The sequence below is a fragment of the Magnolia sinica genome, chromosome 4, assembly GCF_029962835.1.
Source record: "Magnolia sinica isolate HGM2019 chromosome 4, MsV1, whole genome shotgun sequence".
NCBI classification, from domain to species: Eukaryota; Viridiplantae; Streptophyta; class Magnoliopsida; order Magnoliales; family Magnoliaceae; genus Magnolia; species Magnolia sinica.
Window position 1 is genome coordinate 59566631 of NC_080576.1, and position 27569 is coordinate 59594199.

Here is a 27569-nt window from a genome sequence, read left to right on the forward strand (position 1 = left end):
TTAACATGCCCTTAAACTTAGAAAAAGATTCCTGGAATTGCTCAGTCTACTCATATGGTACGTCCTTTTGAAGTAGATTGCATTAAGAATGAAAGAGGTGACTAAAGTCCTTTATGAATCGTCTGTAAAATTTGGCAAGTCCTAAGAAGGATCGCACGTCTCATAAGTTCTTGGGTGGAGGTAAGTTAGAGATAAGATCAATCTTAGCCTTATCTACCCTCAATTCCCTTGGACGAGATGATATGTCCAAGGACAATCCCCTAACGAACCATGAAATCACACTTCTCCTAATTTAGTATCAAATTCTTTTCCTCACATTGCTTCAACACACATTTAAGATTCTCCAAACAATCATTGAAGCATGGACCAAAGATAGAGAAGTCATCCATGAAGACCTCTAAATATTGCCCCACCATGTTAGAAAAAAATACTCATCATGCATCGCTGAAATGTCGTAGGGGCATTACATAGTCCGAATGACATCCTTCAATACCCAAACGTGCCAAAGGGACATGTGAATGTGGACTTTTCCTGATCTTCAGGGGTGATCTCTATCTGGTTGTAGCCTGAATATTCGTCAAGGAAATAGTAATAGGAATGACCCGCTAGCCTTTCCAAGATTTGATCAATGAAGGGCAAGGGAAAGTGGTCCTTCCTCGTGATGGTATTTAATTTCTTGTAGTCATTGCACATTTTCCAACCAGTAGTAACTCTAGTTAGCACGAATTCATTATCGGCATTGGTTATGATTGTGATTCTAGATTTCTTAAGAACCACCTAATTTGGACTCACCCATTAGCTATCAGATATAGGGTATATGATACCCACATCCAATAGCTTAAGAACCTCCAGCTTAATGTTTGGATTTAATGTAAGACCCGTATCCTAGACCGTATCGTTTTGTAGGCTTCCGTGGTCCTCCCGGTAGAATTCCTGCAGCCCTCGACCTGTATCCAACATTTACACGTGATCCTAAGCTGAGTCTTGCATACCAAAGTCCACTCGACCCAAAACTTGTATCTTAGCGACCGTGCCGTCGTTGCGGTTCCAACGCAGTGACTTGTGCACCGAACCGATACCTGGGCCAGGAGATGTGGGTCTGCGTTCATTCCGAAAAAAATGTCACGCGTTGCAAATTTCGAGAGAATCTCTACAACATGTCACATCAAATCAAGTCAAGTACACCACCCTTACCTCAATGCCACATCACCCTATCCCAAGTATAAACAACCATCACTCTTTTTCCCTGAGTCAACTCTCTCTCTCCCTACCCATCCCTCTTTTTCCCTGAGTCAACTCTCTCTCTCCCTACCCATCCCTCTTTTTCCCTGAGTCAACTCTCTCTCTCCCTACCCATCCCTCTTTTACACAATTTTCAACTAAAGCCCATACCCTAACCATCATTTTCTTACAACACTCATCCCATATCATCCCATCACTTCTTTCTCTCCCTCATTTTCTCTAACACTCTCCCAAGCAACAAATCTAACGTCCAAGCTCCCCAAGTTTCTAAGAGAAACTCAAGTGTGGGCCACTTCTCTACCACCTAAAAAAACTCCCATCCCCACCATCAAAACTTCATCTACCTCCATCAAAATTGAAGGCAATGAGCATAGGAGTCTAAGGAGCTAAAGAAGGAGGGCGATAGGTGGGTGATCCTCCGTTGATTTCAATTTTAGAGCTCACTTGTTGTGGGACCACTCGATGTATGCAATGTAGAGGGGCCCATAGTGGCGAGGTCCCTCTATCCCACTGTCTCTCTTTCTCTCTCTCTCTCTCTCTCTCTCTCTCTCTCTCTCTCTTCTAAGGATGGTGTGTGTGTGTGTGGCCCACCATGAAGTATATATTTTATCCAAGTCGTTCACCTTCATGGGACCCACTTGATGGATGTGTTAGATCTACACCATCCAGTCCGTTAGCGGGCCCAGACGGAAGGAAAAATACAAATATTAGGTCGATCCAAATAGGTGGGCCACGTCCATGTGGGACCCACATTGATGCTTGTGTTGAAGTGGAGTGTGCGAACTAATAGTGGGCTGTGGCTAATAGTGTAGTGTGAACTGACGGTGGAAGTGTACTATCCAGTTAGCTTTAAAAAAAAGAGAGAGATACTAATATTTAAATAATATATGTAATATATATGTAGTGTTAGTTCATTGAGGTGGGCCACATGTGTGGACCCACCACGTCATATACATCAGATCTGCACCGTCTAGATCATTAGATCCTCTAGATGGTGACTCTTTAAAGTTTTTATATATATATATATATACATATTATATTATATTATAACATAATATATTATATTATATTATATTACATGTATATCTAAACCCTCTGGAGGTGGGCCACAAGCATGGGACCCACCCTTAATATGAAAAATCGGCACTGTCCAGATGAACCTGGAAGGTGGGTCTGGGCAGCCATCTGTTATGCATGCAAAGTATATAATATATATAATATTATATTATATTATATAATATATTATATTATATTAAAATGTGATATTTTGGTGGGCCACACCCTCGTGGGACCCACCCTTATTGATGACCGAATGGACAGTGCAGTACATCAGCCAAATAGTTGTATTGTCGTGGGCTGTGTGGCTAGCGTGGCATGATCCACACTGTCCCCATCTCAGGACAGTGAGGGCCTTGATGTACAACTGTTGTACATGCATCAGTGGGCGGTGGGCCATGTGTGTGGAGTTTATCCACACCATCCAGTAAATCTGGATGGGTGGAACCCCACCCATGATCTATGTATTGGATCCAAACCCTCAACCATCTAGCCAGATGATTTGTGTGGATCCTCCACACGTGGGATTTGGGACGCATCTCCCATGTCATGCACAGCCCCACCATGATGCTTATATTGTATCTGCAATGTCCAATCCAATTTGAAAGATAATTTTAAGGCTTGAAACTAAGAATAAGACAGATCTAGTATCATGTGGACCACACTGCAGAAACAGTAGGATTGAACGTTTACCATCGCAACCTTTTTGGGTTACAGAAATTTTAGACCAGTATGATATTTGTTTCCCTCTGAGATTAGGTCTTTGTGTCCTTATGCATAGACTGGATGGAAAATAAAGACTATGGTGGGCCCATTGGAGTTTAACAGTGGAAATCATTGTCACCATTGCCATTTGTGGTATGGTCCAGATGATCCTTTGGATATGATTCAATTTTTTTATTGCACTATAATGATCCCTAGGAATGGATACATGGTGTATTTGACTCAGCCCACTTGACTTGGCCCAATTGATTCTGCCCATTTGAATCAGCCCAATTGATTTGGCCCATTTGATCGGCCCATTTGATTCGACTTATTCGACTCGGCCCATACGATCGGCCCATTTGATGCATGATTGACCCATTGGAGCAGCCCACATGATGCGGCCCACTTGAGGTATATGAGGCCCAATGAGATGTATGTGAGGCCTTTGTGTGGGCTGACAGTGATGTATATGAGGCCCATTACGATGTGAGATTCCACTATGATGTATGTAATGATGTTTTGGTGGCCATGCCTTGGGAGTAATGATGGTTTGACATCCACATTGTAAGAATAATGATGGTTAAATGTCCACATTGATGGGCAATGACAGTTGAAAGTCCTCATGTGACCTTCCCTTCAGCCTTTAGGTTAAGCCGATTTCGATTGTCGTGGCTGATTGCCAATTCTGATTTATCGTGACCGAATGCCGATTAGTGATCGAGGCCAATTATCGTGAGCGATTGTCGATTTCAATTATCGAAGCCGATTATCAATCGATTTTGATTGTAATGGCCGATTGTTGATTCTGATTTATCGTGGCAGATTACTGATTAGTGATCGAGGACGATTATTGTGACTGATTACCGATTTCGATTATCGAAGCCGATTATCGATCGAGGCCGATTGTCATGGCTGATTGCCGATTCTGATTGTCATGGCTGATTATCGATTAGCGATCGAGGCTGATTATCGTGACTGATTGCCGATTTCGATTATCGATCGAGGCTGGTTATCGTGGTCGATTACCGATTTCGATTATCGATCGAGGCTGGTTATCATGGCCGATTGCCAATTCCGATTGTCGTGGCCGACTGCCGATTCTGATTGTTGAGGCCCAATGTGATGTATGTACAGCCCGTATTTGAGGCCCGTTGTGAGGTGTATTAAGTTTGTGTTTAAGGCACAATGTGATGTATATGAGGCCTATGTGATGAGGCCCATCGTGATGCATTTGAGGGCCAGGCGAAAGAGTCCATTGTGATGTATGTTAGGTCTATGTGAAAGGTCCATTGTGATGTGTATTAAGCTCCTTAGTGAGGCCCATGGTGTTGTATATTTGACCCTTGTGTGAGGCCATGGGCCCACTATACGTTAGGCTCTATGTGGGCCACTCCTTGGGGGCAATGTTGATTAAATGTCCACATTATCGAGACTGACTGTCGATACTGATTATCGAGGCCAGTTATTGGTACCGATTATGAGTATGTGACAGCATAGTATTATGATACATGCACATACGCATCATCTGCATGTTTGTTATGAGATGAGGTTGACCATTGCATATTTCATTGGGAAGTTGTTATGAGACTCCTTGATAAGCAGAAGTTATCTCATATGAGCGCACGGTATGCACAGGATTAATGCATGATTGGGTTGTATAACTCATGTATCTTGCATTGTGTGTAGTGATTACTATATGTCGTGGTGACATCAGGGCCATAGCCTTCACAGATATATCATGGATAGCTAGATGGGACACCAAAAATGTTTGGTTTGAGCATCTGGGCACTTTGGATGCCCGTATGTAAAAGTCTCTAAACCTCCGTGGCCAGGAGACACCCCAACATCGAGACCGAGTAGATACATGAGCGCCCGAGTGCCAAATACCGGGAGGCCGCGTCTCCCACTGTGTCATGGTCGGTTGGGAGGGGGTGTGGCCTTACCCACCTGAGAGTAGGAGGCATAGCTAGGCTGAGTTTGACCAGCTCGTGAATGGGACCGCTATCGACAAGTTGGGTAGATTTTGACTAACTACTGGTCAGGCGGATAGTGAGGTCTCTTCCAGTTGCATAGTCGTGTGTCAGTGGGCGATGATTTACATGTAGAGTGTACTAGACCCCGATGATGATCCCAGAGATGTACAGTATGGATTTGTAGAGCAGGCGTTGCATACTCATTCATTCATTCATTCATTATCCACTCGGGCTGGTGGTGCACCACTATTTGTTATGTGTACCTTTGCAATGGCGAGGATTTCAGTTGGAGCGCGCGACTAACCTGAGATCAGGAGTTTACCACATTGAGTTTGACTATCCAAATTAGGTATGAGACTGGTTTGGATAGAAATCCCTTGTGATGGACCCCATACCCTGCGATACCGCGTAATATCATCCTAACTTCACACTCCAGCATGGTCATTCCATTTGCACCGCATATTGCATTACATCTGTATTTATATGGTCTAGGTACAACTGACGCTATACATGAACTCATCGGGAATTGTATATTGCATTACATCATTGGCATCTGATATTTGGCTCTTTATGACTCCTCATTTGCATATCTGGTCTGTATCATGTATTCTGATATTGATTGACTCATTTCCGCTTATGCTGATATCGTATGATTCATGAACTTACCAGTATTTCGGATATTTTATGATTATGGCATTGTATCGAATACTTGGCACTTACCTTGTGCACACACTTACACCACCCTATAAGCTTTTTATAATCATATGCACGATAAATGTGTGCAGGTGATATTAAGTTGCAGTAGCGTGGAGCTTGAAGCATGTAGCTGACTTCTGGAGTTTTGATTTTGACATATGTATTTCCCTTTCAGTATTGTATTTAAATGTTTATATTAGTTGATATGTGATGATGATGTTGTTTTTTTGTGATTTGGGTAAACCTGTGGTTATGCTTCTTACGAGATAAATGTACGTTAGACAATCCTCCTTGTAGGATCCCAGGATCAAAACCTGGCATATGGGTGCTAGGAGCCGAGAATGGGGTACTACAGAGGCCGTCGGCACCGAATTCGGTGATCGGGATTCCTGTGAATCTAATTTTCGAGTTTGTGGCATGGCAGAAATTGGTATCAGAGCATAACTTGGGAATACCTGAGGATAACATCACATATCTGCTGATAGCTACCCAGCAACTTTGTGATTGCTGAGAACTTAAAATGATTAGGTCCCGAGTTCAAAAAACTTAGCAATCTTCTATTATAGACTCTTGACATGTGTGCCTTCGAGAGTTCTCATGGTTGATAAGTGCCTTTGTTCCTCCCTATAGGATATGCCGCCTAAGACAGCGATTCGAGCGACTTCTGCTCCACCACCTGAGACCCCTGCTCCCCAACCTGAGGATGCCGCTCCTCTACCCGAGGCCAGTGCGGATCAGACCGTACCTGTGAGTGGCTCCCAGTTACAGCAGATGTTGTAGGCTGTGACGACCACCCTCCATGGACAAGGCAGGCACCTTATTGTTTCGCCAGCCCAGGCATAGCAAAAGCGCGCAAGCGTCCTTCTTCGAGAGTTCTGACAATTTGATCCACCGCGTTTCTAGGGCAAGCCAGACCCGACAACAACCAAGAGATGACACTCTAAGGTAGAGAAGATTTTTAATACAATGGGATGTACGACCCAACAGTGGGTCCGGTTAGCCATATTTCTTCTCCAAGGTGAGGCCGAGCACTGGTGGACCTCTGTTACCCATGTTATAGAGCCTGATTTCGTCTAAACATGCACTACCAAAAAAATGACCAAAGGCTACGGACTATTCTGGTTTTAGGCTACGGCTATAAACCGCAGCTAATTTACTACGGCTTAAAACCGTAGCTAAAATTGTAAAGACCGTAGCAAAAAGCTAACTCCGCTAAATGTACGTACAACCTTAGATATATCATAAGGGACTCCATAAGGCCCATTAAAATGTGTGTACTCCATCTAATACGACTATCAATTTTTAAAAAATATTTTATGCAAGAACCCAAAAAAGAAAGTAGATCGAAAGCTCAAGTGGACCACACTGTAGGAAAGAGTGGAGATTAATCCATTGATCGATGGTGTGGTTCAATTAACCTTCGATTTGCCTAGATTTTGGGGTTCAATTCTTATAAAAAAATATTATAAAATTAATGGACGGAGTGGATATATCGATGGCATCAATATGGAACCCACACAGCCCTTGACAAGGTCGTCCGTCCAGATCCCGTCAAATGTGAGCCGTGGAGGGCCATGCAATGGCTACGGTCATATTAGATTTTAGCTACGGTCAAAAACCGTAGCAGGACCGTAGCAGGCAAAAATGCGAAAAACCGCGTTGTCTTTTTCTTTTCCCCCTCTCACGAAACACCCATTTCCCTCCACTCAACCCTATTCCGTCTCACTTCCGACCCTTTCTCTCTCTCTCTCTCTCTCTCTCTCAATCTCCTGCGCCCCTCTTCTCTATCTCTCTCAATCTCAATCTCACGCATCCCTTCACTATAAGAAAAAGCCGGTGATCATGGAAATCACCAGCAGCCGTCCGCCCCTGCTTTTGAAACGTGGCTGCCGGTGAAAGGATGCGATTAAAACAGAAAACCTGGAGGGAATTTTTCATTTCCCTCTCTTATTGCAGGCGCACACTCCCTCTTCTCTCTCTCTCTTGTCCGGCGCACTTCTCCCTGCCCTCTCCCTTCCCCGATCTCTCTCTCCCATCTCGCTTGTTCCTTTGCCTTCCTCGATCTCTCTCCCTTCCTCTCCCTCCATCTCTCGATCTCCCTGATTTCCCTCCCTCCATCTCTCGATCTCCCTGATCTCCCTGAAAGCAGCCATTGATCAATCTCCCTCCAATAGCTGACGAGAATAGAAGAAATCAGAGCACACGAAGTGAAAGGTACTCTCTCTTTCTCTCTCATTTCCTCTTTTAATGGCCAGAAATTGGGCAGCAACCATGACAGTGGCAGCCATATTTGTCGTTGTCCATGGCCTCCTACATGTTTGAAGAAATGCTTCAACTAAGAATCCCTAGAATAGATGAAACAGCCCTGAAATGGTAGTTTCCTAACTGTCCCCTTTCCATTTTGGGGCCTTGAAATCAACCGCATCCATGGTAAATAACATGTAGTGAAGTTCCAAAAAGGTGGAGTTTTTTTTATTTTTTTATAGTTTTGGTATTATTGAATAATGCCCACATGGTCTTGAACTTTATACAACTACAGATACCTTTCCTCATAATGTTGCTTCTCTCCCGTTGTTAGCTTTGTAGAGCAGTGTGGGAATGAGCAGATTGGATTGAATACAAATCTGGGTTTTTTTGAGTTTTTCTTTTGGTTTGAATTGTGTTTGAGTAGTTGGTTTTTGAGTTGTTGTGGTAGGGTTCTTGTTTTTTATGGTTGTAGATTGAATAGAAATCTAGGTTTTGTTGCTTTGTTTCGGTTTAGGTTGCTGTTTGGGAAGTTGGTGTGGTGGGATCTTGTTTTTGATGGTTGGAGCTGAAATGGGTTGTGTTTGTTTCTTGATTTTGAGATCTAAGTATTGAAGATTTTGAGACATTGTAGTGGATTTTGCAGTGTTTTGGGGAATTTGTGTTTTGTTTGGGTGGGGAAAATGGCTCCAAGCTTGGACATTTCAGATTGGTGGGTGAAGGAAACACAAAAGGGGACCCCAGTTATCATTACAATGGAGAACCACAACTACTCGGTTGTGGAAATCAATAGCCCAAACACTGCATTCCAGCAGGTTGATAATGACAGGGGGAAGAAGGCCAAGTAGTTTACTTGATGTTCCTGTTTTTGATTGTTTCAGTTGGAGTGCCAAGTGAACTCCATCCTTCTATTTTGGTACTATCTTAAAATAGATGATCCACTTGTGTAAGATCCAAGTCACTCATTAGGTGATCCCAATTTGTAGCTCCATGGTTTAAAAAATCAGACTTCTTTTGTTTTGTTTTTTTTTTTTGTTTTTATTTATTTATTTATTATTATTATTAAGGAAGCATATGTAGAGTTTAAGCACTTGCTTCTTGCATTTATATTTGACAAAGAAGATCGGACATCTCCTGTGGCAAATGAGGTATTGAGGAAGTTTATCTTTTTCAAAATTAATTAGATAGTTTTTGCCATCTTCGCTCTTGTTCAAAATTAATTTCTCTTGTGTTTATCTTGCACGTGATGTGGGTCCTTCGTTGAAGCAGTATTAATTTGCTGGAGAACATAGGAGCATGGTATTTTGAGGAAAAGCAGGTCCTATTAATTTTTAGGGATGCATGCAACGCGGTATTTGCAATGCATTCTGATTCACCATCGATTGCTCGTAGGTAAGGCCCTTTGATCCTTGAGCAATACTCTTTAACCTCTCTTTATGTTGATCTTCCTTCTGTTAATTTGTGTTGATTTATGATTTGAGAAGAACCCTGTTTGGTTCTGGTTGTGGTGGTTATCTTCTTCCTCTTAATTGCTCTTGGAAGGGTTACGAGATGTGATTCTATTTGTTGGGAGTAGATATAAGGTACTGATCCTAAGGAAATGTATAGTTTTTGGAGGATCTGAATTCCATTAATTTTGTATTGATGGTGTGGTGATCCAGTTTATTAAATCATTTGGAAAAAATAAACCATTTTGTTGGTCTACTAAGCCATGCTATGGATGGAAACGTCATGAAGATTATCTCATTTTGGAAGATAACCAACCCTCTAATTTTGTATTGATGATGTTCAGAAGAGAAATTCTAAGTGAGAAGGTAGACATCTGGGTAAGTCAATCATCACCCTATATTTTATAAGAGACTAAGATCAGTCTATCATTTTTTGAACAATGCATGTTAATGGTGTATTTTAATTTGACATTATCTACTTAGCATAACACATTCCTTTTCTACATGGCTAGTAGATTTAGCATATGCTGCAATTGCCTGATTGTATACTTTACCAGAAAATATAACACTGAGAATTACATGGAAAATCAGAATAGAGGAGATCAATTGCTTTAACTTGCATTTTTCTGTTGTCTTCCGTTTCCTGCTTCCACTTTCATCACTAACATCTTTCTCATTCATGACTTCTTGCATATGATTAAAATAGGGAAAAAATTACTGTGTTGCATGATTAGAAATTGGAAAAATCTGAATTTTTTTGTGAATAATATGGCTAAGGTTCGTAACATCTGCTACCAAGTAATAAAAATTGACTGCATTGAATCAAAGAAAAATAGAATAAACTGGATTTCTCTTGAAAATCCCTCATTGGAAGCTAGGTATAAAAAAATGGTTATGTAAAAGTAACAGTGGGACCTCATTACGCAATAACAGGGCTGTAATGCCTGATCTGAAAATAAAAAAGGCTTGTAATGAGCCTGTAATGGCTGTAACAGGTTTGTAATGGACTGATAATGGGGGCAATATTTTTTTTTTCTTAATTTTTTTTTTTGACTGCTATGGCCCCTATTGTATTGTCCATATGGCTAGCCATTATGGCAGCTGTTACTGTTACTGTTACCGTTACCGAATACTTTTATTTGAATCCTCACCCAAGTGCACGAATCAAGGTCTTGTAGGGCTGTGAACATTTAGTAAATGGTACTAAAATGCATGCTAGATCCTAAATCATACATTATCTACCTTGGGTAGGATATGAGACCTTTTTGAACTATTGTTGGCAATGTACCTCCTCCATATTTTGCGTGTAATTTACCTCAAAAGGAAGTCTACTTATTTTCTTATCATAGTGCATCTGAGATCCTTGAAACTATCCTAGATTAGTGCATCTGTAATTCTGCGACGGATTTCATGGTAAAAAGAAATCTTAGATTCATGATAATTGCCTAATAGCCATCATATCTAAGAAATGAGTGGAGTTGTAGTCTTTGGTGTCATAGTTTCATGAATTACCATAATATAGACTGTAGGATGTTTTTCATTAATTTGTTCTTAGATTATCTATACATTCAAGCCTATTTAAACAAGTTCTAGTTGGACAGATGTGTTCAAAAAGTTCTATCTGAACAAAACCATAACTTTTGAGGTTAACCAAACAAGCTAGTTTGTATAGTAAATTGTGGCCCCCCGAGGATTGAAATGTCCTAATATTTAGGCTAGAGGATCTAAACAGTGTATCTCATTTGATCAAAAGCTCAAATATTTCACAGGTGTGCCATCCTGACGTGTGCTCGAATAGGTAGGGCTCCACCCATCACCAGGCTTGAAATATAGGGCTGTTACCTATGGTGAATTGCCCAATCCAATCATCAAGTGGGCCACCATTATATGCAATGAGTGGTTAATTTAAGGGCACTAGCAACTCCCATTCAATGCGTTGGAATTAGGGTCATGTTTCAATGATCCAAACCTGATGGTCGGAATGCTAATGGGATTCTCATTGCCACTGGAAGACGCTTGGATCTATTCGCATGTGAGGAAGAGAAAATTCTTAATGATGTTGAACCAATTTCGTTGTCGACAAAACGAACTCTGCATAATTCTAGCTACAATGACGGTGATCGGCTATCAGATGAAGATCAGTCCTAGGTACTCAATAATGTTTTTCAGCACCATCCTGACAAAGCGACAAAAATGGGTGAAAAGATTGACTATGTCACAGTTGGTAAGCACGACAAATACCAAGGTACCAGGTGCTTTTTCGTTGTCTCCACAAATGGTTTTAGAGCGGATTTCTCTTACCTCAAATGCCTGGAGAACTATGTCAAGGAGAAGTACCCTGATGGTGTTAAAGCCTTCAACCAAAAGTATTTCCAAAAGCGCCGCTTAAAGGGCATGAACCAGCAGCAAACACAGTAGCTGTAGATCCAACCCCCTTGGGAAGATAGAACAATGAGTTTGTGTAGTGGATTTTTTACTACGCATTGGTCATATGTATATATTTTCTGCCATCTGCCCTTCCCCAAATGTGGTTAACCTCTCGTTTGCCCCTTTTAACTACTGTATATATTTGTCATCCCTCTGATGAATGCATCGCCCAATTTAGGAGCTGTTCGGCCATATGGCTAAGCAATTGGCTTCCATATGTTTAAACAGTTTTTTTTAAAAAAAAAAAATTTTTTTTTATCAAATCAACTGAATTAGGAAAAATCACTTTAAAAGGCCTATTTCAGTATTAAGTACTGGAAAAAAGTTTTAATAAAAGGACCGAAGTTCTTAATCTGTGAGATGTTTGTCATTCTGATTATCAGGATCATTGCTTTCAATTTTAGAGAATGAGTTGCTCTCTTTCATTTGATTATTTGTAGATAGGCACGCGCCAAACAATGGGAAGTGACCAATGATCAAGGCAGCCATTGTGTCCAGTCATCTACAATCAGCAATTTGCTAACGGCCATCAAGATTCTCATTTGTTAGGTTCATCAGAACCTGCAAAGAGGAAAATAAATTAAAAGTTTAAAACTTTTGAGAATTCAATTCCATGCTCTACCATGACACACATATACTGAAGTGGGTCCTTGCTGAATTTAATAAATAAGGATATATAAGACGATAAAATAAATAACCAAAAAAAAAAAAAAAAACCAGCAATCAGGAATTGGAGGTAAAACTAATAGGCAAACATTTTACTCTCATGTAACAGTCTCAACTATAAAATGAAAGCATCTATTGAAAGGTAGAGCAAACTGAAACTGAACTAGACTTGCAGTGGTTGACCATTGAGAGAGTTAGAAGGATCCTACAACAAAGGAAAAATACAACAGTGCAGCCCATTTATTTCAACTGTTATTGTTTATATGTTCTTAAATATTTCGGACTATTTTTCTTTTTTACTACCCGTTTAGTTCCACCAAATATTGAAAAATTCCATGAGATCTTGCACAATCAAGAAATGTCATGATATTTGGTGCAACAAACGCACATGAGATCTTATACAATCAAGAAATGTCATGATATTTGGCTTGTTCCTTTTTTAATCCTAAACTAATTTGGTACTCTATGGTTCAACATGTTGCTAGTTTGCATGTTTTTTCTAGTTACTCTATGATGCTTATTTGCCATTCAACCTGTTTATAAGCTTCTAATGGCAGGTTTACTGTAGATTAAGCCCAGTTTCGCTGCATGAAAGGTTATGGAATCACATGAAAGATTATTTACTGGTTAGCTTTGTATCCCTGCTAGGTCTGAAAATGAAAATATGCCATTTCCTCGAAAAATCTGACAGATTGCAGCGGGGGTGGTGGTTTGGATCAGTCAAATGGAACTTGTTGCAGTAGACATAAGGTGTTTGCTTTTGCTAGCTGGACACTTGCCAAGGTGTTCAGATTCAATATTACAGTAGATGTGGTGTTTTAATTATATGACACAGACTTCAGATAATCTTCCAGGTTATTGTTTGCCTTCTGCTCCGACTGAAAGTATTGGCTATGTGCTGCAGGTACGATCTGCTACACTCGACACATGGCTTCCAGAACAGGTTGCATTTATTCAAAGTAAGCATGCAAAACACTTCTCAGGCTTACATTTCTTATGAGCTTTTTAATTGCTGCAAATCTGCCTACCAATGAGGACAGCTTCTTAGCCTTCTTTATATTGATTTTAATATTGGTCTTACTCTTTTGGTTGTATGCAGCAATGGGAAATATATGGAGCGGCAAAGAAAGTAGTTGGCAAGATTAAAGTGGAAGGTTAGTTTTCAATGGTATAAACCGAATTTCATGATGTTTAGTGCAACCAACTGCACCCTATGCTACACTTATTTTCATTGGTACAGAAATTGTGAGTAATAGTCTATCTTAAATCAGACGTTAAAAAGTCCTAAGCCATCTTAGAACATCTCAGGTTGTGTTTATGTTTGTATGAGTCCCGACTTTTGAGTTTTGGAACATCTAAAGTTTGAAATTCTCATTATAGGGTATTTCTCTGTGCTTGTAATGTAGTAAAATCCACCATTACTTGCATTTGTGTATTGTATGTTAATATCCCAGTACTCCAACTGCATTTATGTATTGTATTTGAAGACATGTTTAGATGTATCCCAGAATGAGAATGAAATCGAGTATGCATCAGCTGGTGCATATTCACTGGATTGGAGCTGTTTGGCATGATTCAAGAGGCTGATTTTGGTGTTGGTATCAACAACATTGAAGGCATGTAGGTTTGTTGTTCCTACAATTAGGCTGCCCATATATCTTCCTAACTATAAGTCACATGTCATATATTTGAGCCATGCTCATACTATAGGATCTTGGAAGCTCTACAACCGGTAATAAAGAAAATCATTATGTGATAGCAATGTGGGGCACTCACAATAGCCCAAAATATGTATCATGAACTTACCTTTTGTGTTCCTGTAATGCAACTCTGGCATTTTCTGAATGGTTCAAAGCTTTCAAATGTTCTGTTTTTAACTTTGTTTGTTTTTTATTTTTTCACAATAGGGGAATCGAGTGATTGTGGAAATTCAGTTTGCAAATTATATTTTCCCTGCCTTTGACCAGGCATGTTTCCTATCATGGCTAAAATCCTTTCGCAGCTGTGATCCTTTTTTCCCCTACTTCAATTCAGGAACTTAATCATTCCATGCCTTGCAGTGGTTTCTACTCTTGTTCTTGGTGTTTATTAAATTTCCTTGGGAATCTGAATCCAAATCTTGCTCTGTGTGTGTGTACGCATGTAACTCATTACTTGGATGTAGGAGCAGGAGAGGGTAAAATATCCATGTGCAGAAATTTTAGAAATTGAATGTTGAAAAACCATCACTTCTTAAAGCAGCAATGATTTATTGTTAGAAGTAATACAGTCAATTAGATTTATGTTCTGCTACTTTGATTGTTTTGCAATGCCGATTAGAAAAACGTTTTTAGCATTTCTAACTTGTATCATCCTTCTTGTCACAATTAGTAAGAAATATAAGCTTGTTACAGACATACTGCAAGTTATAGACATTAGATCTCATTTTATTTTTACAAACATATATAAACTTAAAGTTTGGCAGGGGAGTTCTTTACTACATGGTGTGTCCTTGTGTGTGTGTGTGTGTGTACACACTTATTGACATGAAAATTCCTAGATTTGACAGAGGCATCATTATCAGGTGCAACAATATCCATTTTAGCAGCACTTGCAATGATGTTTTTCTTCTGAATGGTATGTTTTACTTGTACATTTTCAATATATGTAATTAACAATATTTATAGATCGATACATGCTTCATTCTTCTTGCCTTCAGGCAGTGTGCTGCCTGGAGTTAACTGACGTCTCCAACATCATCTTCACCACTCTAAGTGCGGCCAACAGCCCCCACCCATCACCTCTTCCCTGGCCATTTCTGGTAAACAATGGAACCAATGATCTAGATAGTCTGGGTTTTTATAGATGTATGCCATTTATACAACAGATGCAGATATAGAATAGTCTTGTCATTCATCATTTGTTGTGAATGTTTAAGGTGTGCAGAACATGTGTTTGATGAAATGTCTCTGTTTTAACAATTTTCAATTTTGTATTTTCACATTAGTGGGCTCACTTATTGAATGGTGCATTCAGTAAATGACAAACAAATGATAGACCATTAATATCCCTTAATGAATGTACCTACATGATTAAAAGACTCGAAGATTTGGATTGACTCATTCAGCCCTGAGTCGATTTGAGACTCACCTGAATTGGGCCTGAATCGGCCAGACTTGCCCAAGTCAGGGGTGACTTGGGGTGGATGACTTGTGGTGTCGAACCGAATCGGGTTCCAACGAGTCTGGGCTGACTCGTTGAAGTCCCACCAGACTTGGACGAGTCTTAAAACCATGCACGCCTACTAATTGAGTGATCCAAAACATGAAATTGGTGGGCCATCTCTTGGTTTTGCCATAATAGCCTAATTGCATTATGGACAGAATTTTCTAAATTGTGGGATTGACAGATTAATTTTGAATTATCAGTGTGGGCAATGATGGGCTCTTCAAGATATTGATATCAAAGGAGGAATGGTTTGGGATCTATGAAAGTATGTCTGATTGGATGTTGAAGATAGTTCACACCAAATCTGGATGTAATTCTCTCAGTCTCATGATCTGAGTCTATCCTACCGAGTGAATGATCTAGTGTGTAAGCTATTATCCAATCAGCCTGCAGGCCAGTTGATCTAAACCGTGCTATTGATGGGCCAACTTATGGATTTGCCATCAAGTAACTATGGGGTTGATAGCTTGCTTTTGGACTTTACAATGGTGAATTCCTAATTAGGGATTTACATTGTTGAAACCCTAATTAGGGATTTATATGTATGATTTCCTATTCTGTCAGTGAATGATGATGCTTAATGATTTTCATTGCAACCGTCCAATAACTGTTCACCAATCTGAAAGTCATAAAATCAAATAAAAAGTATCTTTTTTTCTTTATTATGTATCAACTGGGACCCATACCATATTTTGTCCAGTTCATCCATCACACTTTGCCAGAGTATCAAAAGTTCTCCTGATGTCATAATTTTATCCTTATCAGAGGCATGATATCTGAGAAGGTTGTTCCAAGTTCATTTAACAGCCATCTTCTTCTTATTTATTTATTTAGTAATATAAATTCTGCTTTATATTGTGTTTAAAGAAGGAGAATTTCTGCAATTACTTCATATTTCTTATTTGTCAACTCCTACACTTCTTCCACTATCTTGTATTAAAAAATTTCAGTCTCATACTACATTATTTTGATAGCAGAGAAAGTTCTAAGATCTCAGGTGTTTATTTTCCATTTATTCTTAATCTACTCCTGCATCGTTCGGTGAAGTTAGTCATTGTTTTTATTTTTCTACTCTCTTAGTTCACTATGTGCATCCAATCAGGTAAGTTTTGGTCTATCATTTGTCTGTAATTTACTGAATGCACCATTCATGGACAAATCATTTTATCCCCAAAAGCATCTGTTGCAATATGTTTTGGGTTGATTTTTGTTTCCACCACTATTTTAAATCTGTCATTTATAGCAATTGCTTGAAGGCTTTTCTTTTTTGGCTACAAATAGAATCAATCAGATACTTTTATGGGTTATATGCTGCGGAATTCATGAATTAAGCTAAATTAAGTAGTTTGATTTGGTATTCTGCTACAATTTTAACCTCAGGAACATAAATGGGCTAATCTAAATTCTATTTATTTTCAGTCAAAACTATTCCTTGCTTCAAGCATTATGTTTGTACAAGTTCCTAGTTATGCACCAAGGGCCTGTTTGGATGACATTCATTTTTCATTTTAAAGTAAAAATAAAATTCTCCCATTTGGTCTTTTGGTTTGGATAATATCCAAGAAAACAGTTCAATCATTATTCTCCTTGACAATCAGTTTGAGGTCCTTGGAAATACAGCAGGAGCCCTTGCACATGCCAATACATGGTCCATGTGTAATAAGTCCATTATGAGGATCTTGGTGGGACAATACTATACACTTTTTTTTTATTGATTTTTCTGAAATGCAAGTATATGATGTGCAGAGATACAGAGAGTACAAATGTAATAGTGACTATTGTACATAACGGATTAAGGACATACGGTATGGATGAATGCTTGGTTCACTAGTCTTTTCAAATGAAAGATCACTTTGCTCTGTTTTTATTTTGATATATTTTCATGCTTATTGATCAGCAAGATGTGACTTGGGGACCAAGTTTTGTGAAATTTGTGAAACTACGTGCCATGTTTGGCTTTTCAGGTTTCCGTTGGCGATGGCAATGGATTATCAACAACTGTAAGATGGCAACTGTAAGTTGTGAACTTCCAACAACATAAGCAATGGTCAATATGCTTGTCAACTTTTTCCTTAGTGGCTTCAGTGAAATGGATGGTCCAGTTCATCCATCACACTTTGCCAGTGTATCAAAAGTTCTCCTAATGTCATAATTTTATCCTTATCAGAGGCATGATATCTGAGAAGGTTGTTCCAAGTTCATTTAACAGCCATCTTCTTCTTATTTATTTATTTATTTATTTAGTAATATAAATTCTGCTTTATATTGTGTTTAAAGAAGGAGAATTTCTGCAATTACTTCATATTTCTTATTTGTCAACTCCTACACTTCTCCCACTATCTTGTATTAAAAAATTTCAGTCTCATACTACATTATTTTGATAGCAGAGAAAGTTCTAATATCTCAGGTGTTTATTTTCCATTTATTCTTAATCTACTCCTGCATCGTTCGGTGAAGTTAGTCATTGTTTTTATTTTTCTACTCTCTTAGTTCACTATGTGCATCCAATCAGGTAAGTTTTGGTCTATCATTTATTCGATTCACCGCACCGATTTTTAGCTGCAAATGATCTTAATTACTGTCCTTTGAAACCGAATCCAAGAGAATCAGTTGACAGAAGCATTTCAAAGCATCTGAGTTTTCTTGATTTCCATTCTTGTAAACAGAATTTCGAAAACCATTTGCCGACAATTAGTGGCTTCTTTGTTAATAGTTTGATTTTAGCTATAACGAATTTCTATTCTGGACAGTACTGTTTTCTGAAACATCTGCAATCACTGATCCTTTGCATGGTAATTTGAATATTTTTATTGCTTCTCCTTTTATTGTTTGTATTTTATTTTTGGGTGAAAGTTTTGATAGATCATTTGGGAGGATATACTGACTTGGAAGGGTTAAAGACTTTAACACCCTCACTCAGATGAATATGCGGGCTGTTTTCGTATTTGTCCTTGACAGCCTATTTTCAGGCCATAGAATGAAGGTTTGGAACTTAGGATTTGGCAACTGTGTTCCTAATCTTGAACCAGCAAGAATTGATCTTCTTTCTAAAATGCTCTGCTTGGAACCGAGTTGCATGAAAAGCTATTGTCTATGCTCCAAAACTCATGGGAAATGAGAGCTATTGTCTTTGCTCCAAAACTCATGGGAAATGAGAGCTTTGGTGTGGAGTAGAAATGAGAAGATAGTGATGCCAACAAAATGTGGGTCCAATGCTGCAAAAATGTGGGAAATGCTTTTATCATATTTGTTGTTTATGTTCATAGGTTATGGTTCACCCAGTGAATAAATTCTAACCTGCTAAGTGCATGGGTTATGGTCTACATGCAATCTGTGAGTTATTTACTACATTTAAAAAAGTAGGTGTTTTGGGCAGAGGTTTGTGGGGTATGTCCTAAATCTGGGTTTCTTAAGGGCTTTTTGGGGCAGAAATCTGTGGAGAGCTCCACCTCAAGATTTGCTTGAAGGACTTGCAGGAAGATTTCATGGGCGGGGCTGAGATTCTTGTTTCGGATCCTGTTGTCTTTTTCCGTGAGACGGTGCTTGAGAAGTCAGTCAGGACTGTAATGAGCAAGTCCCTTAACAAGCACAATCGTCTCTACATGGAGGCCCGTCCCTTGGAAGATGGGTGTATCGGCCCTAGGGATGACCCAAAAGCCCGCTCAAAGATCCTATCTGAAGAGTTCAGGTGGGACAAGGATCTTGCCAAGAAGATCTAGTGTTTTGGACCCAAAACGACTGGCCCAAATATGGTTGTTGACATGTGCAAGGGAGTTCAGTACCTGAATGAAATCAAGGATTCTGTTGTGGCTGGGTTCCAATGGGCATCAAAGGAAGGAGCATTGGCTGAAGAAAACATGCGGGGTATATGCTTTAAGGTCTGTGACATTGTTCTTTATGCTGATGCAATCCACAGGGGCAGTGGACAGATCATCCTGACAGCAAGAAGGGTCATATATGCCTCCCAACTAACTACAAAACCCAGGCTTTTGGAGCCTGTCGATTTGGTGGAGATACAGGCACCTGAACAAGCGCTCGGTGGCATCTATGGTGTCCTGAACCAAAAGCGTGGTCATGTCTTTGAGGAAATGCAGAGGCCTGGCACGCCGCTCTACAACATTAAGGCATACACCTACCTGTCATTGAGTCGTTTGGGTTGTGGGGGACTTTGAGGGCAACAAAATCTAGACAGGCCTTCCCACAGTGCGTGTTTGATCACTGGGACATGATGTCGTCTGATCCAATGGAGGCGGGATCGCAGGCAGGGCAGTTGGTGGCTGATATCCGAAAGAGGAAGGGTCTGAAGGAGTAGATGACACCTTTTTCTGAATTCGAGGACAAGCTCTGAGGCGTCTAATTGGCAATGGAGAGATTCAAGTAGTAGGTAAGTTGGTGTCCATTTTGTCTTCTTTTTTTTTGTTTTGTTTTTTAGTTTTTGTTCTTGTTTGGTTCAGACGCTGCCAGTCTCTGTTGGCTAAACGGCTGTTTTTTATCCAGAGTTTCGTCTGTCTACATGTTCTAAGGGGATGAGGATATATACTCTATTTTACCTAACTTTTTAAATTTTTTTTTTTTTAAATTTGTGATTCTGTTTTGAAAAGGATTCCCAAAGCTAACTCCAAATACTTGGGACAAGTCTGAGGTGATGATGATGTTGAATTGGATATTATTACTGATATGAAAATGCATACGCTGCTGATCAAATTAGCTGGGACAGTGATTTGACTTTTTTAAAAAAAATAATGATGACAACTCTACCATGATGCTGGTGACGACCCATGTAAATGCTGTATATTTCTTTTTCAAATTCCTTCAGCATAGTTGATGGCATATAATATAACGTTTCTGCTTTTATAGAATCTTGAGTCTCAGGTTTACATCATTATGACTAAATTACTTCTCCTAGTTGTTTACAGATAGCACGGGCATTTGGGGCTTCTGAAATTATTGCTGTTGATGTTCAAGATGATAAACTTTGCAATGCAAAGATGCTAGGAGCAACTCACACAATAAATGCGGCAAAAGAAAATGTCATTGACAAGATAAAGGTGCTCTTCTGTACCGAACCATTTTATTTAAATCTTGAAACTAGATTAAGAAAGGTCCTTATAAAGGATGTGGTCCTTTTCACATGGCTGAAGGAGTTTTGAATGATTAACTTCTTTTACAATCATCAACCTGTTTATTTACTGGATTAAACTATTGAAAATTTGAGTACAACAGTTGCTCTATTATCATGATTGATCTGAAGGGTTCTCCCTCCTGTTTTATGTTGAAGTCAAGAGTTTCTTATGTCCACATACACCTTTACATGTGCCCACATGGACCTATCAGGCAAATCTATTGGACATTCACATTAATGCCATGCATCAGGTGGGCCCAAGCATGTAAATTATGTGGTCCAAAAATCAGGCCCATCCACTCATCAGCTGGGCAATGTGTTTGTTGATTGTTGAATGTGGACCATTTTGTAAATTCATTCCTTTCAGAATTTCTGATGAAAAATTTTCAAGTTTCTGGATTACTAGTTTTAGACCTATTGGCTCGCCACCTACGATGACGGTGTATGCTTTATATGAAATTTGAAATATTTCTGGATTACTAGTTTTTGCTATTATTTATTCATGTTCTTGTTTTTCTATTTTTGCAGCTCAATTGGTTTTCTTCAAAAATGGTGAAGGGAAAGTGATATGTATCCTTGTCGTGGTGGCGGTATGTTCTCTCATTGGCGTTATCTTTTGTGTTACATCTCTCAAGTTAATATAAGGTGTCTCAAATTGATTGTGAAATTCACATGTTAAATCAAATGATCAAGTTAAAAAATTGATTTGGCTAGATTGTTCGGTTCATGCTCAAGTGCTCAACTGCAACTGAATATTCTGTATTGAGATATCATTGATACGCGTCGCATGTATCGATGATATTCAGGAATATTTGTAAATGGGAAGTGCAATATTTTGAGATATGTCAATGTATGGCTGCAACACTGAGTATGTCTAATATCCCCTTAAAAAAAAAAAAAGAACAAATGTCTGTATTGGAAAATGCTTTTTTATCTTCATTGATATATAGAGGACATGGTCCTCTTTGGGAGTTTGTTAGTTAGTTTTCTTCTATCATATTTCCAGAGTGACCCATTACTGACGGATTTTTCTCTAGGTTTTCTCCACATTGAGCCCACCTGATGCACATGTCAGACTTCCCATGCAAGTGGTAGGCTAGTACTGTGGCCTTGTATGAGGTGCATGTGGGCTTAACAAGCTTACTTTATTAGTTACTTCTTTTTTCTTTTCTTTGAAAGTTTCCAATTACATGCACTTTCATCTCTCTTCATATTTTTCAGTTTTACCACTCTTGATTCCCTTTCCATTTTCAAATTTTCATCACTTGACTAATGCTATGGTATTTGATTCTTATAATAAGGTATGTATGAATCATCTGTAGGTGTTTTTGAACTTGTTGTACTTCTATGGAATGTGTGGTGTAGTGAATGATTGCTTGCTTCAACAGTACTTTAACAATGTATGAACACTGTTTGGAGCATTAATTCAGTTTACATCAGGGGAATTTTATATTTTCCTTGCATTTAGTTTTCATCATTCTTCAATTGACCGATTCTTTGTTTTTATGTTGTAGAGTCCTCTAGTGGTGGTTCGCCCTTGAATATAATTACAGAAGACGCGCGGGAGAAGTTATCGGTATAGCTGTCGGATGTGCAAGTGGACTATTGATACTTGCATCCATTTTCTATCTATGGTGGATGAAGGAATCACCTGGCCATATGCAAGTGCACACAAACTCATCAAGATTTGTACTTTCAACATTATTGTAATTGTAATTGAATTGAATGAATGAATGATTGTAATTGATTCATTATTGAATGAATGGTTGTAATTGATTCATTGACTAAGTGAATGAATGATTGTAATTGATTGAATGAACGAATGAATGATTATGCAGGTGGTAATTAAATGAATGAATGGTTGTAATTTTATTTAAATGTAGGCAATAGCTACAGATATTGACCGTAGCTGGTAATCTTACAACCGTAGCTGTAATTAAATACTGAATATTGCTATGGATTATTCTGTAGCTATTTTAATCTATGGCTACGGATTAAATCCATAGCCATAGGTTTTAGACCTATTGTTACGGTCGTGCTACGGACTAAAACCGTAGCCATAGGTCTTTTGCTAGGTTCTTGCTGAACTTTTAGTTACAGATATAATCCGTAGCTATAAGTACTTTAAGGCTACAGAAGCTATGGCTACGGTTTTAATCCGTATCCATTGCTTCTATGGCTACGGATAGAATCCGTAGCCATAGCTCTTTGACCTATGGCTACGGCATCAATGGCTACGGTCATGCTACGGACGATAACCGTAGCCATAGGCTTTTGGCTACAGTTTTTATCCATAGCATTTGCCCCTTTTTTTGGTAATGATGGGAGGATTTCATAGACCGATTCGACCAACAGTATTGCCCTAACCCTATTCATCGGCAGCGAGCATTAGAGTTCGAGACCTTGGTATAGGGAGACATGTCTATGGCATAGTATGCGGCTCGTTTCGTGGTGCTATCAAGGTTCGCGCCATATTTGGTTAATGATGAGGAGCGAAAGGCCCGCTGTTTTGAGAATGGCTTACATTTTGATCTCAGGAGCCGTGTCATCAGACACATGCTCTAGACATTTGAGCAGGTAGTTTAGAGGGCCTAGATTTACAAGGCAGAATGGAATAATTCGCAGATGGTTCGTGACCATAGAGGAGACCAGAAGAGGAAGACCCCCTCTGGTAGTTTCCAACACCATCAGCGTCGACAGCCGTAGAGGCACAAGAACCGTCCATCCTTTCGAATGCCAGCAACACATTCAGTACTACCAAAGAGACCATTTACGGGTGTTTGCTTCAGATGTGGTGAGATGGGGCATCGTAAGCTTGAGTGCCCCCATTTCAAGCAACAACGACCTCTTTGGGGGGACATACACCTCTCCAGCAGACCTAGGATAGGTTTTATGCAGCTCTGCAGGACCCTCAGTTGTCAGGGGTCACTGACAATTCGTGCAATCAGGCATTAGGATAATCTTGTTAGATTAGTCATTAGTGAGGTGGTGAGATTGTAAGGTATCCTAGTTTCAATCATTTCTGATCTAGGATCTGAGGTTTAGTAGGGGTCACCACAGTTTTAGTGAGGTGTTTTAGAAGCCAAAGGTTGAGATTAGAGAGCACTATCCTTATCCTTATGTAAACTGATTGTGCCTTACTTATATATGATGTTTCTTCTTCTCTTGTCTATTCTATAAATTTTAAGGAGGAAATTTTTATTTGGAGGGGAGAGTTGTAAGGACCGTATCCTAGACCATACCGTTCCATAAGCTTCCGCGGTCCTCCCGGTCGAATTCTGACAACCCTTGACCTGTATCCAACATTTGTGCGTGATCCTAAGCCAAGTCCTGCATACCAAAGTCCGCTCAACTCGAAACTTGTATCGTAGTGACCGCACCATCGCCGCAATTCAAATGACGTGACTCGTGCACCGAACCGATACCCAAGCTAGGAGATGTGGGTCTGCGTTCATTCTGAAAAAACACTATGTGTTGTGAATTTTGAGAGAATCACTACAACATGTCACATCGAATGAAGTCAAGTACACCACCCTTACCTCAATGTCACCTCACCCTATCCCAAGTACAAACAACCATCACTCTTTTTCCCTAAATCAATTCTCTCTCTCTCTCCCTACCCATCCCTCTTTTACACAATTTTCAACTAAGCCCATACCTTAACCATCATTTCCTTACAACACTCATCCCATATCATCCCATCACTTCTTTCTCTCCCTCATTTTCTCCAACACTCTCCCAAGCAAAAAATCGAATGTCCAAGCTCCCCAAGTTTCCAGGAGCAACTCAAGTGTGGGCCACTTCTCTACGACCCAAAAAAATACTCCTATCCCCACCATCAAAACTTCATCTACCTCCATCAAAATTGAAGGCAATGAGCATAGGAGTCCAAGGAGCTAAAGAAGGAGGGCGATAGGTGGGTGATCCTCCATTGATTTCAATTTTAGGGCCCACTTGTTGTGGGAACCACTCGATGTATGTAATGTAGAGAGGGGCCCATAGTGGCGGGGTCCCTCTATCCCACTCTCTCTCTCTCTCTCTCTCTCTCTCTCTCTCTCTTCTAAAGATGGTGTGTGTGTGTGGCCCACCATGAAGTATATATTTTATCCAAGCCGTTCACCTTCATAGGACTCACCTGATGGATGTGTTGGATCTACACCATCCAGTCCGTTAGCGGGCCTGGACGAAAGGAAAAATACAAATATTAGGTCGATCCAAATAGGTGGGCCACGTCCATGTGAGACCCACCATGACGCATATGTTGAATCGATATTGTCAGTGGAGTGTGCGAACTGACAGTGGGCTATGGCTAACAGTGTAGTGTGAACTAACGGTGGAAGTGTACTATCGAGCTAGCTTAAAAAAGAGAGAAACACTAATATTTAAATAATATATATAATATATATGTAGTGTTAGTGCATTGAGGTGGGCCACACGAGTCGACCCACCATGCCATATACATCAGATCTGCACCATCCAGAGCATTAGACCCTCTGGATGGTGACTCTTTAAAGTTTATTTATATTATAACATAATATATTATATTATATTATATTATATTACATGTACATCTAAACCCTCCAGAGGTGGGCCACGTGCGTGGCACCCACCCTTAATATGAAAAATCAGCACCGTCCAGATGAACCTGGACGGTGGGTCCAGGCTGCCATCTATTATGCATGTAATGTGTATAATATATATTATATTATATTATATTATATTATATTAAAATGTGATATTTTGGTGGGCCACACCCACGTGGGACCCACCCTTGTTGATGACCGAATGGCCAGTGCAGTACATCAGCCAAATAGATGTTGTATTGTCGTGGGCTATGTGGCCAGCGTGGCATGATCCACACCGTCCCCACCTCAAGACAGTGAGACCCTTGACATACAACTACTGTACATGCATCAATGGGTGGTGGGCCATGTGTGTAGAGTTTATCCACACCGTCCAGTAAATCTAAATGGGTGGAACCCCACCCATGATCTATGTATTAGATCCAAACCCTCAGTCATCTGGCTGGATGATTTGTGTGGATCCTCCACATGTGGGATTTGAGACCCATCTCCCATGCCAAGTACAGCCCCACCATGATGCTTGTGTTGTCCCTGCAACATCCAATCCAATTTGAAAGATAATTTTAAGGCTTGAGGCTAAGAATAAGACAAATCTAGTATCATGTGGACCACACTGCAGAAACAGTGGGATTAAACGTCTACCATCGCAACCCTTTTGGGTTACAGCAATTTTGGACCAATATGATATCTGTTTTCCTCTAAGATCAGGTCTTTGTGACCTTATGCATAGAAATAAAGACTATGGTGTGCCCATTGGAGTTTAACAGTGGAAGTCATTGTCACCATTACCATTTGTGGTATGGTCCAGATGATCCTTTAGATATGATTCATTTTTTTATTGCACTATAATGATCCCTAGCAATGGATGCATGGTGTATTTGACTCGGCCCACTTGACTCGACCTAATTGATTTGGCCCATTTAAATCAGCCCAATTGATTGGGCCTATTTAATTCGGCGCATTTGACTAGGCCCATTCGACTCAGCCCATTCGATTGGCCCATTTGATTCGGCCCATATGATTAGCCCCTTTGATTCAGCCCATTTGATGCATGATTGACCCGTTGGAGCGACCCACATGATGCGGCCCACTTGAGGTATATGAGGCCTAATGGGATGTATGTGAGGCCTTTGTGTGGGTTGACTATGATGTATATGAGGCCCATTACGATGTGAGATTCCACCACGATGTACGTAATGATGTTTTGGTGGCCACACCTTGGGAGCAATGATGGTTTGACATCCTCATTGTAAGAACAATGATGGTTAAATGTCCACATTGATGGGCAATGACCGTTGAAAGTCCTCATGTGACCTTCCCTTAAGCCTTGAGGTTAAGCCGATTATCGATCAATTTCGATTGTCGTGGCCGATTGCCGATTAGCAATCTAGGCCGATTGTCGTGACTGATTGTCGATTTTGATTATCGAAGCCGATTATTGATTGAGGCCGATTATCGATTGATTTCGATTGTTACGAACGATTACCGATTCTAATTTATCGTGGCTAATTGCCGATTAGCAATCGAGGCCGATTATCGTGACCAGTTGTCGATTTTGATTATCGAAGCTAATTATCGATCGAGGTCGATTGTCATAGCCGATTGCTAATTCTGATTGTCATGGCCGATTGCCAATTAGCAATCAAGGCCAATTATCGTGGCTAATTGCCGATTTCGATTATTGAGACTAGTTATTGTAGCCAATTGCCAATTCTGATTATCGTGGCCGATTGTCGATTTCGATTATCGATCAAGGCTGGTTATCGTGGCCGATTGCCGATTCCGATTGTCGTGGCCGACTACCGATTCCAATTGTCGAGGTCCAATGTGACATATGTACGACCCGTATTTGAGGCCCGTTGTGAGGTGTATTTAGTCTGTGTTTAAGGCCCACTGTGATGTATGTGAGGCCTATGTGATGAGGCCCATTGTGATGCATTTGAGGGCCAGGCGAAGGAGTCCATTGTGATGTATGTTAGGTCCATGTGAAAGGTCCATCGTGATGGGTATTAAGCTCCTATGTGAGGCCGATGGTGTTGTATATTTGACCCTTGTGTGAGGCCATGGGTACACTATACGTTAGGCTCTATGTGGGCCACTCCATGGGGGCAATGTTGATTAAATGTCTACATTGTCGAGGCTGACTGTCGATGCTGATTATCGAGGCCGATTATTAGTACCGATTATGAGTATGTGACAG

General features: G+C 40.0%; 1 pseudogene; it reads left to right on the forward strand.

The window, feature by feature from the left end:
* The first annotated feature begins 13283 nt into the window (after nucleotides 1–13283).
* LOC131244152 (elongation factor 2-like) lies at nucleotides 13284–20203 on the forward strand (annotated as a pseudogene).
* Nucleotides 20204–27569: the final 7366 nt, after the last annotated feature.